The 18436-nt window shown below is 41.4% G+C and overlaps 1 protein-coding gene across 3 annotated transcripts in view; it reads left to right on the forward strand.

The window, feature by feature from the left end:
* The first annotated feature begins 2624 nt into the window (after positions 1–2624).
* Positions 2625–18436, forward strand: part of RUSC2 (RUN and SH3 domain containing 2) — a 68359-nt gene continuing 52547 nt past the window's right edge. The window contains exons 1-2 of one of the 3 annotated variants that reach the window (XM_012721395.1): positions 2625–2876; positions 4229–4261. The gene's annotated coding sequence lies outside the window, so the exon portion shown is untranslated. Of the gene's footprint in view, positions 2877–3399; positions 3477–4228; positions 4262–18436 lie in introns of those variants that run through there. The other 2 variants (XM_012721398.1, XM_012721396.1) reach the window with 2 other exon arrangements.

The following is an 18436-nucleotide window of genomic DNA, read 5'->3' on the forward strand; positions in this document are numbered from 1 at the left end:
AGGTACCTAAACCATAGAGAGAGAATGAGAGAGACGGACAGGTTACTGTTGCAGTCCAGGAGAGAGCATTTTGATGGGCTTTTGGAAGTTGGGTTCAGTGAAGACTGAATAGCTAGTTGCTGTAGAAAAACACAGACACAATTGCAATTTACATAGGCCAGGTTTACATTTGTTCTTCATCTACAACCTCTCAAGAACAGGGAGAACTCACAGGACCGTCTGGCTCATCTTATACTTTTTCAACCCTAATGACCAACTGCCGGAAACAGACAAGGGAGCATTTTCCTAGCCTCAACATTTCCCTGCAACCCTTGCCTCAAATTTTCTATATTCAAAGAGTTGTGGAGAAGCCTCAGCATTTGGAGGCCCTGGAAGTCATCTGAGCCTATTCATTGTCTTATGCCACCCTCCAACCATACATTTAATTAATCATTACATTCTACAAATTTTACATCCTAAATCTCTCTAACATGTTTCCTCTTATTTGCCCCCCTCAGTCACCGCCCAAATTCAAACTCTCTCACCTCTTGTCATAATTGCAATGTCCTTCTAACTAGTCTTTATCTTCCTCTAATTTGGTAACCACAAAAGTGAGATTCTAAAGCACAACTTTGTTCAAGTCACTACCTGCTTTAATAATAGTACCCACAAACCCCAGGTAAAAGTTAAACATCTGAACATACATATAGGACCCTTCACAATCCATCAGCACCCCTACGCTTCACCCATTATGAACTACTTGCTGCTTCCCTAAGTTACTATTCTATTTCATGCCTCTGTAGTTTCATATAGCCTTTGATTTCCAGTGTCAGAAAAAACCTGTGAAAGACTTTGAAATGGATATCTATTTTTTTTAAGATTTATTTATTTGTGGATACAGAACTGGGATACAGACCAGAGGTGAGAGGATTCACCAAAGACGGAGTGAGGAGCAGAACAGGCTGATTGACAAAGTACACTGCTGAGGGTAGCTGTGGGTGGGTCAGAAGAGGCCTGTCAGGCCATGTGGGTCAGCTCCCTGGCCGGCAGTTGAACTAGTGCTGCAGTGGCTTTGTAGAATTTCATAATGCAGTGCAGTAACCCGTTGTGCCACCAGGAAGAGGCCCATGGATGTCCTTTTAATAATGAAATATTGGGTGCTGTCTAATGGACCTCAGAAACAGTGTGATTCTATTAGAGGTGTGGGCCTTTAGACTAGTTTCATGTTGTATTTTACCAAAGAGAGAGGTTAACTTGTGTTGTACTACATAGTATGACATCTATCTCCTCATTTGACTATGACACAAGAAGGCTGTGAGTACCTAGAGCACAGAATCAGTCAATAACACTTTCAAGGAGCAGAACCTGGTGGGCTTCCATAATTATTTGCCCAAAGACTCAGCCAGATCCTTCCCCCTACCATGGGCCCTGTCTGCCAGGAGGAGCATGAAATGCATGAACTCTGGTTAAAAGAAAAAAAAAAAATGACACTTGCTGCAGATGGTAAGGCAGATTTTAAAAAGCAGCCACCAAGACAGACATTGGACCTTTGTAGTGTGATTTTGCAATGGGGGAGAGAGAGATTAAATTCAACTCATCCCAACACAGACAAGTGGGGATTTCTAGTCACGGAGCAGGGTAGGCATCCAGTCCATGGATGGAAAATTATAGTTATAGTGTGTTCAGACTGCTGTAACAAAACACCACTGACAGTGTAGCTTACTAAAAGAAATGTAGCCCCCAGGCTGGAAGTGGAAGACTTCTGTGTTCTCGCCTGGCAGGTAGGGCTAGGGAACACTGTGCCATCTTCTGAAAGAGCTCTGAGCCTGTTCATGGGGGCTCCACTTGTACGCCCTGATCACATTTCAAAGGCCCCATCTAAGCTGTCACCATTAATATAGGATTTTATTATCTGAACTTTGGAGGGTCACAAACATTCAGGCCATACCAATTACTGGAAGGAAACACCAGGGGGAGGGATATATTCCTGCTAGACTGACTCAAGAGAATTCTGGTTAAAGGCAGTCCAGGGTAATAAATAGCAAGAACGGTCAACCGACAAGGGCGGCAATTTTCACTTGAGGGACTAAGCGGGATTCTTGCCCAAACAGGATTTTACAAGGACAAAGAGGGGAGCCCAAGGTGGAGCCTAGTCCAGCAGAGATGCCTGACTGAAGTTCAGGCCAATGGAGAGAATCACTGTCGGGTGGGACCAGGGCCTCTTAAATTTGGCTATGCACGGGACGTTTATAAAAACATAAAAACTTAGGCACCACCGACCCCCACACTTGGGCACCACCTCTGCCCTCCAACGATTCCGATTCAACTGGTCTCCACTGAGGTCAGGGCCTAGTTCTGTTATTTTGTTTTCCTATTTTCACTGAGCGGGTCTACTGGGATGTCAGGGCTGACAGTCGCTGCTTAACGCGAACATGGGCGCCCAAGGGCACCTGCCTTCCCGGCCAACAGGCTTGCGCCAGAGGCGGTCACCGGCTTCCAGCGCACCCCTGCGGCGCTTGGTCCCGCCCCGCCCCCAACGGACGGGGCGGGGCCACGGGGGGCGTGGCCACGCCTGCAGCCTCGCCGCTCTCCTAGCGCGAAAGCTCTGCGCGTGACTCGCGGCGCCCATCGCGGCAGGCGCGGGGACGTGGGCGAGCGCCGCGCGTCCAGCGGGCCGAACCAACGCGCCGTCCGGAGGGGCGGCTGGAGAGCGAGCCAGATTGGACCATCGGCACCGCAGCTGCAGGGGCGACCGGGCGTTACCAACCCGCCTGCAGGGGAGGGGGGTGCGGGCCCGTCTTGGATGCAGCGCGACCCTTGGCGGGCACCGGACGCCGCCGCTGCCGCAGCAGCAGCAGCTGCCGGCTTCAAAGGACCACGCTGAAGCAAGAAACGAGGTAGGAACCCTTTTCTGAGGCCGGGGTCGGGAAGAGCTGAGATCGCCTAGAGGAAGACCCTCTGCCCACCACCCTGCCGGCTGCGCCTCGGCCCTCCCCCGGAGCCCTTCCCCCAGGTCTCCTCAGCTCCACCCTGCGGGCTAGCTCCGACCCCCTGAGGTAGGTCTCATCCTCAGACCTCCTCTTGACCCATCAGTTGTACCCTCCGTGAACGCTCAGACACCCGGGACCAACCATCCCTTTGGGCGTCACCCCAGATCCACCCTAACCGTCTCCACAAACTGGCGGTAGACACCCCTTAGCTGAGTCGCGCCCAGTAATCACCTTGTACCCCCACGTCCTGCGACACCCCCGAGGAGAGTGCGCCCGTTCTGCCCCCAGGCCCGGACCTGGCCAAGTGTGTCCCAGCACCCTTGTCTCTCGGGAAACCTTTGGCTTGGCAATTCGCCAGTCCCCTTCCACCGCGCTTACCTGCCCAGAAGGGCGCAGTGATCCCGCTGTCCGGGTCTGGCTTTGGGCCGCCATGCTGGCCCTGTGGACACTGGAAGACTGCGGTGGAGGCACGGACCATACTGCATTTGTATGTCCGCGCCGAACCAGGTACCTGGTACATGATAGCACCCAGTAAATATCTGATGAATGGATGAGTGAATGAATGAGTGAGCCCGAAGCAGAGACTGAAAGGCAGTGTGTTTTGGTGGGATATGTGCGTTCGTTACATGAGGGAGGAAAAAGGAAGAGCATCTCCGCAATGGGAGCATAAAACAATATGTTGAATCTTTCACTACGCTGATTTCATGTACAGAGACTGTTCAGTGTATCAGCTGTTTATGTTTTGCCTGGGGGGGAGGGTGATGCCAGGGCCGGCTGCAGACATTCCTACTGGTTAGTGCCTTAGAGGCTGCCCAGATAATCTTAAAAAGAGTTTTGCCTGGATAACCAGCTTCTCTGCCCTAGTCTACTCTGGGGGAAAAGGCTTGGAGGCCAGCCACAACCTTTAAAGCTGATTCAGTGTAGCTGGTCAGCTGGTGCTTGGGGTTGGAGGAATGGAGGACTCTAGTTAGCTTTTCTATTTTACCCTTCAGCTTCTGGATTCCCTGCCTCCCAACCCCCCACTCTCCCCCACCCCACTTGGAAGGGTAGACATCCCAGACAGGCCCAGTGTGATAGAGATAACCAAGATTCCTAAACACTACTGTAGGCCTTATAGGCCATTTATATCCCAGTAGTCCAGAGTCAAACAGGGATTACCATTATGTCAACCGTGCCAATAATAAACAAGAACAGGGGCATTTTATGGATGGACTTCTCAATGAACCAAGAGCCTGAAACCTGTTTTTGTTGATTCCTAGGGCGATGACCTGAACAAATTCAGTTTCCTGAAGGTAAGACAGGGTTTGGAGTTCTCATTTTTGATCCATGGGGAAGCAGATGATATTGTTGAGTAATGAAACACTCGCTGGAAAGCTATACAGGTTTATAAGCTAAGAAGCCATTGCTGAGTGGTAGAGACATTATTGTAACTAGGGCTCAGAATATTAGGTAAGTAAAAAAAGTAACTGGTATTTCTTGGGAGGCTCTTTGGAAATTGAAGGGTGGTGTGATTTAGGGAAAGGAAGGACATACCAAGTATTCTGTTAGCTGTGCACCCTGCTGTGTGGCCTCGGCTTGCACCCCACCACTGTTACCTCTTCCTTCGGTTAGGTCAAAATCTCATTTCCTCTGATTTTTTTGGTCAAATGTGTAGGTCCCTTTTTGAAGCCAGATCTGCCTAACGGGAGCCTGAGTGTGTCCTCACCCATTTCTACTTTGCTTTATCCTTTTCCACTTTGCCTTTCTTCTACCCGCTAACCTATTTCTATAAAGTAAATTTTAGATCACAGAACCCCAAAGCAGTGAGGGCCTCCTAAACTGGGTTCAGTGAGGGCATAGTGTCTGGCAACCAGCTTTTTTTTTTTTTTGTAACAAATATATTTCATAGGCTTTTCTATCTGGGCTCCCTGTAAAGACCTCAGTAACCCCAGAATATAAAAAATTATTTGATTTTGGCTTATATTCTCTTCACTTCTAATACTTCAGAGTGTTGCCATATAAAATACAGCATGCCAAGTTAAATTTGAATTTCAGATAAACAACTGAGTATCCTGTATTTTTACTTGCTAAATCTGGCCCCTAGTTCATGGAGAGACTTTTGTGTTCTATTTTTCTCTCTGCATATTTAGGACAATAACTCACCCCTTTCTTCTGTTACTCATGCACCATGACTGAGCACCCTATTAAAAGTCACTTGACTGTGATGGCTCACTTCATGTGAGGGAAAGGGCGGGCTCTGTTTTGATAATCTGATTTTTCAGTGTTGAGTTTACCCAGAAAACAACCATTCAGACCTAAACATTTAATACTGTAGTTCCTGAAAAATGAGTCCGTCATACAAAATGAGCATGTTATTTTGAGTGGCCAGATATCAACATTGCTCTGAGAAGAGACAACTCGGGGTGGGGCTAGTTTCTAATGAAAGAGTATAATTCATAGCCGAACCTCTCTTGCACTTTTTTGTTTTGATTGTGGGAAAATATACATAACATTTATTATTTTGACCATTTGTGAGTGTACATTTCACTGGCATTAAGAACATTCATATTACTGTTCAGCTGTCCCCAGCATCCCTCTCCAAAACTTGTTCATCTTCTCAAACTGAAATACCATAACCACTGAACAATAATTCCTATTTCCTTTTCCTCCACCCCCTACCCACCACTCTACTTTCTTTTTCTCTGAGTTTGACTGGCGTAGGTACTTCATGTAAGCCTAGTCATATAATATTTTTCTCTTTGTAGTTGGTTTATTTCATCAGACATAGTATTCAAGGTTTATCATGTGGTCTCATATTTGAATTTACTTCCTTTTCAAGAATGAATAATATTCATTGTAAGTATAGACCACACTGTGTTTATCCATTCTTCCGTTAATGGACACTGGGTTGCTTTCATTTTGGCTGCTGTGAATACTGATCTCAGTCTTGTTTTCAGTGCTTTTGGGTATACACACACACGCACACATCACTGTTGTGCAGCAGATCTCTGGAATTTGTTCATTTAGAATATACATGTGTGTATGTGTGTATGTATATATCCACAAATGGAATTGCAGAACTGTAGAGTAATTCTGTTTAATTTGTTGAGGAACTACCTTGCCATTTTCCACAATGGCGGTACATCATTTTACATACCCTCTAGCAAGGTAATGCTGTCCATTTTACATACCCACATCATTTTACATACCGACTAGTTGTCCATCCTGATCAATAATTGTTACTTTCTGTTGCTTTTATTCTTTTAGTAATAGTAATCCTAATGAGCTTGAAGTATTATATCATTGTGGTTTGACTTGTGCTGCTCTAATGATTAGTGGTATTGAATAATGTGCTTATTGGCCATTTTTTGTATCTTTTTTAGAGAACGCTATTGATGTCTTTTGCCCATTTTTTAATTAGGGTATATATCTTTCTATTGTTCAGTTATCAGAGTTCTTCCTATATTCTGGACAGAAGCTCCTTGCCAGATATATGATTTAAAAATATATTCACCCATCCTTTTTCATTCTGCTAGATAGTGTCCTTTGATACACAAATGTTTTTGCTAATTTACCTATTTTTTTCTTTTGTTGCCGAAGTTTTGGTGTTATATTAAAAAAATTACACTAAATTCAGTGTCATGAAGCTTTCTCCCTTTTCAGTTTTTTTTGTTGTTGTTGTTTTATCTTATGGTTTGGTCTTTGATCCATTTCGAGTTAATTCTTATGTGATATGTTCAACAAGAGCCCAACTTCAGACTTTTGCATGTGGCTGTCTGATTTTCCCAACACCACTTTTTGAAATGACTGAAATGACTTTTCCTCTTTTCCCCTTTTGGAATATCATTTGACCAAATACACCAGCATTTACTTTTGGGCTCTGTATTTTATTTCATTTGTCTATATGTCTTGTCTTTCTGCCAGTCCCATACTCCTAATTATTGTAGGTTTGTAAAGGTTAAAAATCAGAAAATGTGAATCTTCCAACTTGATTCTTTTTCAAATTTGGTTTGGTCATTCAGGATCCCTTGGGATGATATCTGTAGATCACTTTTCGTAGTAGTGACATCTTTTTACTATTATGGAAAGAACACTTAATGTGGTATTTTCCCTCTTAACAAATTTTAAGCATATTGTCGACTATACAGCACATCTTTGGAATTTATTCATTTAGAATCCTGTTGAACAGTAACTCCCTAATTCCCTCTTTCCCTACCTGCCTGCAACCACCATTCCACTCTTTGCGTCATGAATTTAGATACCTCATATACTCAGCTATCATATATTCCTTGGCAGTCTTTCTTTCCATGACTAATTTATTCCACTTAGCATAATGTCCATCCATGGTGTCGCATGTGGCTGATGTTGATTTCTTAAAAACATTAAGTCTTACAGTCCATGAACACAAGATATCTTTCCATTTATTTGTGTCATCTTTAATTTCTTCCAGCAACATTTTATAATTTTTAGTGTACAGGTCTTTCCACCTCCTTGGTTAAGTTTATTCGTAGTAGTTTATTCTTTTGCATGTTATTGTAAATAGAACTATTTTCTTAATTTCCTTTTCAGATTTTTCATTGTTAGTAATTAGAAACACAACTGTTTTTTGTTCTTTTTTTATGTTGAGTTTGTGTCCTGTAACTTTGCTAGGGGAGTTACAAATTCTAATAGGCTTGGGGAGAATCATTAGGCTTTTTTGGTGGGGTTTTTTGGTTTGTTTTTTGCCTAGAAGAACTGTAGTATAGGCAAGAGGAGTATGTGTGTGTGTGTCCGTGCTTGCTGGCGGACTTGCACTCTAGAGGATTCACCAGAGACAGAGTGGGGAGCAGAACCTGCGGATTGACTGAAATACACTGGTGAGAGGAACAGCGGGTGAGACAGGAGAGGTCCTTTGTGCCATGAGTGTGTTAACTGCCTGGTGAGGGATAAAATTGTGGCTGCAGTGGTACATGCTGAAACTTAATACATGGTCCACCCAGGAGCCCCTTTAGGGCTTTCTACATATAAGATCATATCACCTACAAACAGAGATGCAGATGCGTTTTATTTTTTTTATCTTGCCTAATTACTCTGGCTAGGATTTTTGCTATTATTTACCTATTTCTTTTTCTTTTATCGCCTATGTTTTTGGTGTTATACCCAAAAAGAATCACCAAATGCAATGTCATAAAGCTTTCCTATTTTTTTTTATTTTAAGATTTTTTTTTTTAATGTTTAATCTCATGGTTGGGTCTTTGATCCATTTCATGTTAATTTTTATATGCTGTAATAGTATATATATGATATGTTGAACAGAAATGGCAAAATGAACCATAATTACTCTTAGCACAGAGTCTTATGACAAGCCTTTAATAGACACTAAGAACAAAACTGTATTTCAGCCTAGTATGTTAATTAATATTAACAATGAGTTATCAAGAAAACATCATTATAGACTATACATTGTACACATAACAAAAGTATGTAAGTAAAATTGTAAATTTTTAAAGTTTACCAGACTACCTCAAGGCTTTTTAGAAATTAATTCTCATACTTAAAAGGAGAGGCTTAAACCAAAGCCTCTGCTTTGGTTTAATAAGATAGGCTTTTTTCTTCTCCAGGAAAAAGAAATTGAGCTCTGAAATGTCTACTGTATTTTTGAATTCTTGTGTAAAGTCCCATGGTCAAGGACAATAGATTGATAACTGTGTGGAGAAAAAAACAGGGCCAGTCAACTTCTAACTAGAATTTAGTTATCTTAGGATCCAAAGTCTATACTTAACTTGTTTACTTCTGTATCCTAAAATCTATATTTGACTTGTTTGTTTTTCTATTTTTGTACTTTTCTTTCTTGCATAATTCTTTTTTTTTTTTTAAGATATATAGCCTTATATTTAATATTCTTAGTTAAAAATGGAAAGTTATTTTTATCCGTGATCAGGTAAAGGGAAAAAGGAGAACAGAGTATTTCTGAAATTGGTATAGATAGGGTTCAGACAACTCTAAGGGAAAAGGCAAAAACTTGAAGGGAAAGATGGGGATCTGCATCTGAGCCCATTTATCCTGGAGTTGTTTCTCTTCCAAAATGTTTTCGTCTTGTTATTTGAAGTATGCTGTTACCTGTTTGAATGAAGATATAACCGCACTTTGTTGGCCAGATCAACCTATGCTCTGAGGGCTCTGGATAACTAGAGTGTTTCTGTAAGACTAATCATTTTCTTTTAAATACCTCCCCAAAAATAATGATTTAAACATTTGTCTCACTTATAACAAGCGACCCCCAAATTTAGCAGCTTAAGACAAGATTGTCTCACAATTGTGAGACAACTGAGTTGGCAAGGTGGGATTTTTGCGGCAGCAAAAGAGGAGTTCTGGCAAAAGAGGAGTTCTAGCAAAGTCCAGGCTTGGAGCCCTGCTGGAGTGAATGTGAATGAGTCTCGCTAGGGGGCTGCTGTCAAGGATGTCCCTTCCTTGTTTGTACAAAAGCTGTCCTACCTCTGTAAAATATTACTGTATTTTATACCTACTCCCTAGTTCACTTCTTAGATTGTGCAGTGTCTGTTTCAGTGACAGGCTGATTGTGTAAGGTACCTCTGCCTGACTTCCAACACAGCAACTTGCATGTGATAAACAGCTTATTCATCCCTGGTCATAGTGGTTGATGGCCTACTGGAGGGCACCCTGGCAGCACTGGCTGCCCCACTGTGCATATGCAAGCTCTTTCCCACAACCAAGTGTGGTGATGGCTAGTTAAAAGATCTCATGAGGAGACCAGCCAGCGGTGGCTTTTTGTTGGATTGTGAGAGGCTGTAGTAGAAAATACTGAATTTCAATTTTTTTTCTTAGAGGAAAGCTCTTTGTACAAGTCTGTTACCAGAAAATGGAAACAAAAAGATAAAAACTGCACTTTTTTGGCTGAAGGCAGGGATTTGGGGAAGCATTCTAACCTGTTTCTTTCTTGCTCCCTTGTTTTGTCTCCAGCGCCTTCACCTACCTTTCATAGTCTTTTGAGGGAACTTTGTAAAGCAGAGTTTGAGAGGCTTTGACAAATAGATGTTTCTCCTGGATCATGACTCCAGTGTAGAAAGAACTAGAAAAAAATGATTGGGTTTGGGGTCCCATCATCTTCTACCATCTTTTACCATCATCTACCAGTAACCATTCTTGATTCAAGTAAAATATAACCAGATATTCTGCGTACATCCAGTTCCCTAATGGAACTGGAATCCTTGTGGAACCCTTGGCTTTAATTTAATGAGTGGGTGGAAACAGTAATAAATTTTGGATCCCTTTACCTTTAACCTAAGACCTGTACTAGTAATTTTTTTCTACCCTTAAAGAATTTTTCTTTTTTTGGAAGATGGAAGGAAGCGCAATGGACCAGGGTAGTGGAATGTGGGTGAGGTGGTGGTGACTGTGGTAATACATGATAAGGATATTCCAATATTACTTCAATTAAAATTAAGTTTAAAAAAATCTTTGTTTTGGGAGTGAAGGGAAGAAAGCTTTGTTTTAAGAATGTTTAATAGTGATGATGTTTTATTTCATACATTAAACATCGGAAGGCTCTGTACCTCCTTTCCTGTAAGTATCCCTTTCTTCTTTTGCCCATTTCCTCTTTCATGTGCTCTTTAAACTGAGGATGCATAAAAAATCACCTGGATAGATGGCACAGCAGACCTCTTCCTACCTGCCCACTGCTTCCCTCAGTAATGTACTTTGTTGATCTACCTGTTCTGCTCCCCATTCTGTCTCTGGTGAATCCTCTCACTGCACTTGCATCTCTGGCCTGTACCCCAGTTATGTGTGCATAAATAAATAAATCTTTAAAAAAAAAATCACCTGGATAACCCCTGAAATCCTGATTCACTAATGCTTCGGGCATTGACCCAAATATTAGCCTTTCTAGTAAATTCTCGCTTGAGGCTGATTTTACTGGTCTATAGAACCACACTTTGAGTAGATCTTTTTTTTTTAAGGTTTTTTTTTTTTTTTATGCATACAGAACTGGTGTACAGACCAGAGGTGCAGAGGAGGTGTGAGGATTCACCAAAGACAATGGGAAGAAGAACAGGCAGATTGATTAAGTACATTGTTGAGGGGAGCAGTAGGCCATTCAGGAGAAGTCTGCCTCACCATGTGGGTCACCTCCTTGGGTTGGAGGGGGGTCGAACTTGTGCTGCAGTGACTGGGCTAGCTTCATAGTGCTGCACTTTAACCTGTTGCGCCACTAGGCCTTCCCTAAGACTTGATTTTAGGCCAAAACTTAAATCACTGGTTTTCAGATTTGATGAATTTTTTTTTTTTTTTTTTAAGGCAAAAGCCCCAGTGTATAAGACCCAAGAGTTAAAGACATCTAAGAATGTTACTTGGGGCATATTATATCCACATTAGGTTTTCTTCTCTTGGAGATTAAGATTATAAAACTCACATTCATTCATAATTAGATTGTGGAATATATTTCTAAGGAAATGCTGTTAGCTACTCAGACTTCTAACCTAGAAAATGTTTAACCTTCATTGTTTTTTATAAAGATGAAATAAAGTGCATCGTCATAGTCTTCTCTGAAAATTAAAAAGTTTTCGATTTTTGTTTAAAAATATTTTCTGAAAAAACAATTTCTCTAATGATAGATGAAATCATCTGCTCATGAAGGAGAGTCCAGAAAATAAAGACGAGTATGAAATGAAAATATGTTCGACAAGTTCTTAGAAAGCAAAATTTTTTAAATTAATTTACTTTTTATTCCCTTACATTGTTGTTCATTTGTAGGATATTTGAGTTCTCCTCTCAGGTGTAATCCCCATAAAATTCCCACCACCAAGACAGCGTGTACTCTCACCATACCCCCTGGTGCTCTTCCTTCCCCTGGTCTGACCTCTCCCTTCCCTTCGCCTGCTGTTCGCCTCAGAGCTGTACCTTGCCTTCAAGTTTTGTCTTTTCCCTTAGCTGTGTAAGAAACCCAGTGTTTAGGCGTGCCATAATTTACTTAGCCCAAATACTGGACTTTTGGGGTTTTTTAAATAGTTTTCACTTTCCTAAAAATGCTGAGATAAACAACTTTATGCAAATCTTTGTCCACATCTCTGGTAATTTCCTTACAATTCTAGAAGGAGAGTTAAAGGAGTTAAACCTTTTTTTTTTTTTTTAAGATTTATTTATTTATCCATATAGAACTGGGGTACAGGCCAGAGATGCGGAGGGTGAGAGGATTCACCAGAGACAGAGTGGGGAGCAGAACAGGCAGATCGACGAAGTACACTGCTGAGGGGAGCAGCAGGCGGGTCAGGAGAGGTCTGCCACGCCATGTGGTCTCCTCCGGGGCAGGCGGGAATCGAACTCATGCGGAAGTGGCTTCAGCTTCTCAGTGCAGTGCTTTAACCCGCTGTGCCACCAGGGAGGGCCGAGTTAAACCTTTTTAAGACTTTAGATAGACAGAGGATAATTTTAACAAAATTATTATTTAGGTTATATCAGAATGTATTGTCAAAATGTGAAAATGCTTATTTTACTTACCTTCACCAGAATTATCCATTATTATTTTATCTAATAATTGGTTTTAAAAAAAGCATCTTTTTTAAAAAAGTTAAAGCTTTTTGTATATTCATCAGCTTTATTCTCTTCTTTCTTCTATGAAAGGTTTGTTCATATCCTGACTGTTCTATAAAGATCTTAAAATGATTTTAGCCAGTCTTAGAAGGACAAATACTGCATGATTCCACTTAAAAGATGAGCTATCTGAAATAACCAAAATCATAAAATCAGGAAGTAAAACGGTGGTTGCCAGGAATTGGAGCTGGGGTAAATGGGGAGTTTCTGTTCCTTGGGTATAAAGTTTGAGTTCTGCAAGTTGTGTAAGTTCTGGAGATCTACTATACAGCTTTATGCTAATAATTAACAATTGTGCTGCAACTTAAAAATTGCTGAAAGCATATATCTCATATAATGCATTCTGGTCACTATTTCTTTTAAAAAATAGTTTTTAGTTATTACATAAAGTCTTAACATATTAGACTTAACATTTTGTTATGTTTATGTCAAATGTTTATGTGACAAATTTTTTTACAATTTTGACATGAATTTTACAATTTCTAAATAGTAAAATCTTTAGTTTCCTTTTATGATTTCAGTGCTTCTCTTAGTAAGTACACTGACTCTTATGTGTTCCTGAATCTAGACTGTTGAGCACAAATCTCTCTGAGAAGCTCTTTTTTCTTTCTCAAGCTTTATTGAAATATAAATAGCAAATAACGTTCTTTGTAAGGTATATCTGATACATTGATTTTATACTCTTTACTGGAAAATGACTGCAATAGGTAATCACTTCATAGTAGTGTATCACTCTGTCACTTTACGTTATCAAGTTCCTTTTTTATGGTGATAATATTTAAGATCCACCCTCTTAGCATCTTTCTGGTGTATATGCAGTATCATTAGCTGTAATCACCGGGCTGTGTACACTGCATCCTCAGAACTTGCTCATCTTACAAGTAGAACTTGAATCCTTTGACTGACATTTCCCCGTTTTTCCTCAGCCCCAGTCCCTGTCAGTCACCATTCCGTTATTTCAATGAGTTCGACTTCTTTAGATTCCACATATAAGAGTCCACATTGACAGTATTTGTCTTTCTCTGGCTTATTTCACTTAGCATAATGTTCCAGGGAACTCACATTCACTATGTTGTTGAAAAAAGCAAGATTTCCTCTTTTCTCATTACTGAATGTGAAGAACTCTCTTCTTAAATCCTTCCCCTGACATGCATGCATATTTCTCTTGCTTCTTTAAGAATTTACTCATATTTCTGAAATTTTTTCTGATCACCCCCTTCAAACTCGCGCATGTAATTTCTACTGTGCTTCCTCTGACCTAGTCTTGGGCTCCATTCTAACAGTTTAACATGTTTATTTACATAACTGTACACACTTAAGAGGCAGAAGTAGTCTTTGCATCCAGAGTCTCTCAGGGGTCTATAGAGAGCTTGGCCCATCCATTTTTTTAAGTCTTCATATAATAAAAATGGTTGAAATTCAAAGCAGCTTTACAATAATTTTGGTACATCTTAAATATTTACATTAAAAATTTATAATAGGCCCTCCCTGGTGGCGCAGTGGGTTAAAGCACAGCACTAAGAAGCTTAAGCCACTTCTGCATGAGTTCAATCCCCGCCTGCCCTGGAGGAGATCCACATGGCACGGCAGACCCCTCCTGACCTGCCCGCTGCTCCCCGCAGCAGTGTACTTTGACCATCTGCTATTCTGCTCCCCACTCTGTCTCTGGTGAATCCTCTCACCCTCCATATCTCTGGCCTGTACCCCAGTTCTGTGTGAATAAATAAATCTTTTTTAAAAATTTATAATAAAAATTACTATTTAGAATGAGAACCACATGAATTATCTCAGAAAAAAATATTTAACAAATTCATGACAGAAAAACTCAACAAACTACAAACTAGGAATAGTAGAAAATTTCCTCAAGGGCATCTACAAAAATCCTATAGCTAATATTACACTTAATGGGTAAAAGCAATTAGAAGCTTTTCCTCTAAGATAAGGATGCTTGTTCTCATCACTTCTGTTCCACATTGTACAGGCCTGCATCACCTAACAACATGTCAGTCAACAGTGGGTTTCATGTATGATGGTGGTTCCAAAGGTGTATATATAGCAGATAGCCTAGGCTGGAACACTTAGGTTGTGTGGTTACTCCATGACATTCTTGTGCAATGAGGAAATCACCCAACAAGATATTTCTCAGAACTATCCCCACTGTTAAGTTTGACAACCGGAAGGTCCAACCAGAGAAGTTAGTCAAGAAACAAAATGAGAGGTGTCCAGATTTGAAAAGAAATGCAACTACTGGTGCGTAGTGTGGATGGTACAGTTTGCTACTCATGGGGTATGTGGTGTAACTTGTGGGACCTCCGTTCCATATGCTATGTTCTGGATAATCAATCCTGGACCAAAACATTGTTAGTGATCAGTGGGGCATCACTGTGTTTCTCCTTGCAGATGACATGATCTTATCTGTAGAATCCTGAGGAATTCACCAAAAATTATTGCAAGTAGTAAGTTAGTTAATAATGTGTGGGATGCAGGGTCACTGTGTGTAAGCTTTGTCTCAGGGGCCATGAAGTGATTCCAAAATTAGTTTATGGTAATGGAAATAGGAACAAAATCAACATTGAAGTATATACCCTTTAAAAAGGTGAGTTTTGTGATATGAGAGTTATAAATCAATAAAGCTTTTTTTTTAATAAAAGATTTATTTATGCATACAGAACTGGGGTACAGGCCAGAGGTGCAGGGGGTGGTGAGAGGTTTCACCAGAGGAAGAGTGGGGAGCAGAACAGGCAGATCAATGAAGAACACTGCTGAGGGGAGCAGCGGGCGGGTCAGGAGAGGTCTGCCGCACCATGTGGATCACCTCCAGGGCCAGGGATTGAATTGGTACTAAAGTGGCTGGGACTAGCTTGCAGTGCTGTGTCCTAACCCACTACGCCACAAAGGAGGGGCCCTAAAGCTTCTTTTTTTTTTAAATGATTACTCTTACAGTGTTCAGGAATGCAAATTTTCAATGTGTTTGAGGGAGGTTTCCTCCATGCCAGCAAGCAACTCTCTAAACACCAGCTGGGTTGCTAGCGCATGACTGAGGGGCACCCCAGGACTCCAGAACTGGCACAGTCTAAAGGGTGCGCAGCCATCCTTGCGCACCTAAGGCAAAGCAGGCTCTGAGTGTGAAAGAACTTCAGTAGAATTACTGTGTACAGAGAGAGAAGAAAGGATATTAGTGTCCCAATAAAACACCCCAACTTACCCATACCCTTGTGGGTAAATGTCCAGCTAAACAGGATAGGCTCAAAGCAGGGCCTCTAAGCCTGAAAGCTTGCCACAAATCTAAGGCACCTTCTGGCAGAGAAATAGAGCAAAGGGGCTCTGAAGCTGGTCCCGAGAAATCTGGGACAAAAGGAGATAACCACATCAAGAGCCCCGCCGCCATCCGCCAGCTTCCCCACGTGTCTCTCTTACATGTCCCTTTCCATTATGTCTACACACGTGACTCTCCTTCCATGTCTCCTTCCTAGCAGTACCAGGGTGCAAATCAGGGCGCAGGAATCAGAGCTCTTCTTAGTCTCTTGTTCAAGCCCACCTGCCTTCCCTATCATACAGCTTCAGCTGGCCGCTCAGCTTCTCCTCTCATTAGGTGGGCTGGGGAATTCAGTACCTCCCCTTTTTAGGGAGCTGTCTCCCCCTTTTAGGGTGTTGTCAAGGGTAGGGTTCAACTCCCCAGGTTAACGGCTCTGCCCTTCACTACTTCGAGGGTGCAAAGAAGTAACCTGACGAGTTATAACACTGACAAATTATAAATCAGTTTCCCACCCCCATTCAGTTTTTAGAGTGGCTCACTACATTACCTGGTTATTGTGAGAGGACGTAATTCAGGAAAAGCCAGGTGGATGAGAGGTGTAGGAAGAGGGCACAGGGCCTCTGTGCTTCTCATAGGCTCTCCTCTCCCCCTCCCAGATCAACATGCCCTCCCAGCCCCTTGCCTTTTTAGTTTTTTATGGAGCATATAGGGGTGATGGATCAAATCATTGACCACTGGCGATTGATTCAACCTTCATCCACCACTGGCACTTCCCCCAAAACCCACCCTGAGTTGTGATCACCTCATTACCATAACAAAAACACCGATGTGGCTGCCATCATTTAGCAAATTCCTAGAGTTTTAGGAATTCTGTGCCAGAAAAAGAGATAAAGACCAAATATTTATTAGTGTAAATCACAGTATCACATTTATAACTTCATTTGAATAGAATGATAAAAGATTAAATTTGAGGGCCTTTTTTTTTAATTTAAAAAGACTAAACTTTATTGACAAACTGCTACAGACATTTAGACACAAATTCAAGCTTCCCAAACACAAAATGGAAAGATGGTACAAACTTTAACTTATGTGCGAAATGGATTTTGATTCTTTCTCAACTGGGGCTCCCTAGTGGTATAGGAGTTAAAATCTCAGCACTGTCAAGCAATCGCCAGCCACTGCAACTAGAGATCGATCCCAGCCAGGGAGCTGACCCACATGGCGCAGCAGACCTCTCCAGTCTCTTCCACTGCTCCCCTCAGCAGTGTATTTCAGATCTGCCTGTTCTTCTCCTCACTCTGTCTCTGATGCATTCTCTCACCCCTCCTTGTACATCTGGCCTTCACCCCAGTTCTTGTATGCATAAATAAATAGAAATAAATCTTTAAAAATTTTTCATCAACTTTTTCATCCGATCTTTCATATTAAAATTGAGCCTTCAGATCAACTGCTGTGTGATTTTAAGGGAGAATATTTCAGAGGCCGAGTATCTGCTGCCATTAACGTTTGTGATTTTAAATCTTAGACAGTCCTGAGTTTTTAAATGTAGTAGAGTTTAAGATTCTGTACTTACGACTTTGAGGGATGTGAGGGCCCTTTTGAAAGTGAGCTTTGATCCAAAGGTTTTGCTATCTCCTGCCCATCCTTCTAGCCTCAGCTTGTGCTAGGCTCATAGTCTGCTGTATATTCTTGGTGCCTAATACAGTACCTGACAGACAGTACAAGCTCAGTAAATATTTGTAGGATATATCATGGTAGCTGGACTGACTTTAAGCCTAATTCATCAAATCTGCTTTATATCTTTGCTTTCCCCAAAGACCTGTGAAGTTAGTAACATTCAGAAAGGCCACCAGGATTAGTTTGATGTTAGCCTTATCAAACAATTTTAAAGCAGACAGAAAGGCCAGGTATAAATAGTAGACAAAAGCCTTAGAAAAATCCCTATGAACCAAGCTAACTAAGCATGAACTGAAGCAAAAAGGAGAAGTTCCTAAAATTAAGATAAATATATAGAGCTTTACCTCACTAGAGTGGCACGCACAACTATATTAAACTTGCCATCTTAATATAGGCACAGTTCATGGCACCTAAAACAATTATCATAGTAACATCAACGATCACCCATCAGAGATCTTTGGAAAGACTTGTGCCTTTTACAGATTGAAAGTGTGTGACAACCCTGTGTCAAGCAAGTATATTAACACCATCTTTCCAGCAGCGTGTTCTCACTTTGCGTCTCTGTCACATTTTAGTGATTCTCACAATATTTCAACTTTTCTCTCTTTATTATGTCTGATACAGTGATCTGTGATGGGTGATCTTTGATGTTACTATGATAATTGTTTTGGGTGCCATCAACTGTGCCCATATTAAGAGGGCAAATTTAATATAGTTGTGTGTACCACTGACCCAGTGTCCCTCTCCCCCCACCAATCCCTCTTCTTGGGGCCTCCTATTCCTGAGCCATAACAACATCAGAGTTAGACAAATTAATAACTCTACCATGGCCTCCCACATTCCTCACTCTAAATCACACGCTAGAAGTGATTAAGCTGAGTGGGGAAAGCCTGCCCACAGCAGGGATAAGCCAAAAGCTACTCTTCTTGCCACAAATAAGTGAAGTTGTGAATGCAAAGGAAAAATT

This window comes from Condylura cristata, unplaced genomic scaffold, assembly GCF_000260355.1.
Source record: "Condylura cristata isolate star-nosed mole 26May11 unplaced genomic scaffold, ConCri1.0 scaffold00006, whole genome shotgun sequence".
Taxonomy (NCBI): Eukaryota; Metazoa; Chordata; class Mammalia; order Eulipotyphla; family Talpidae; genus Condylura; species Condylura cristata.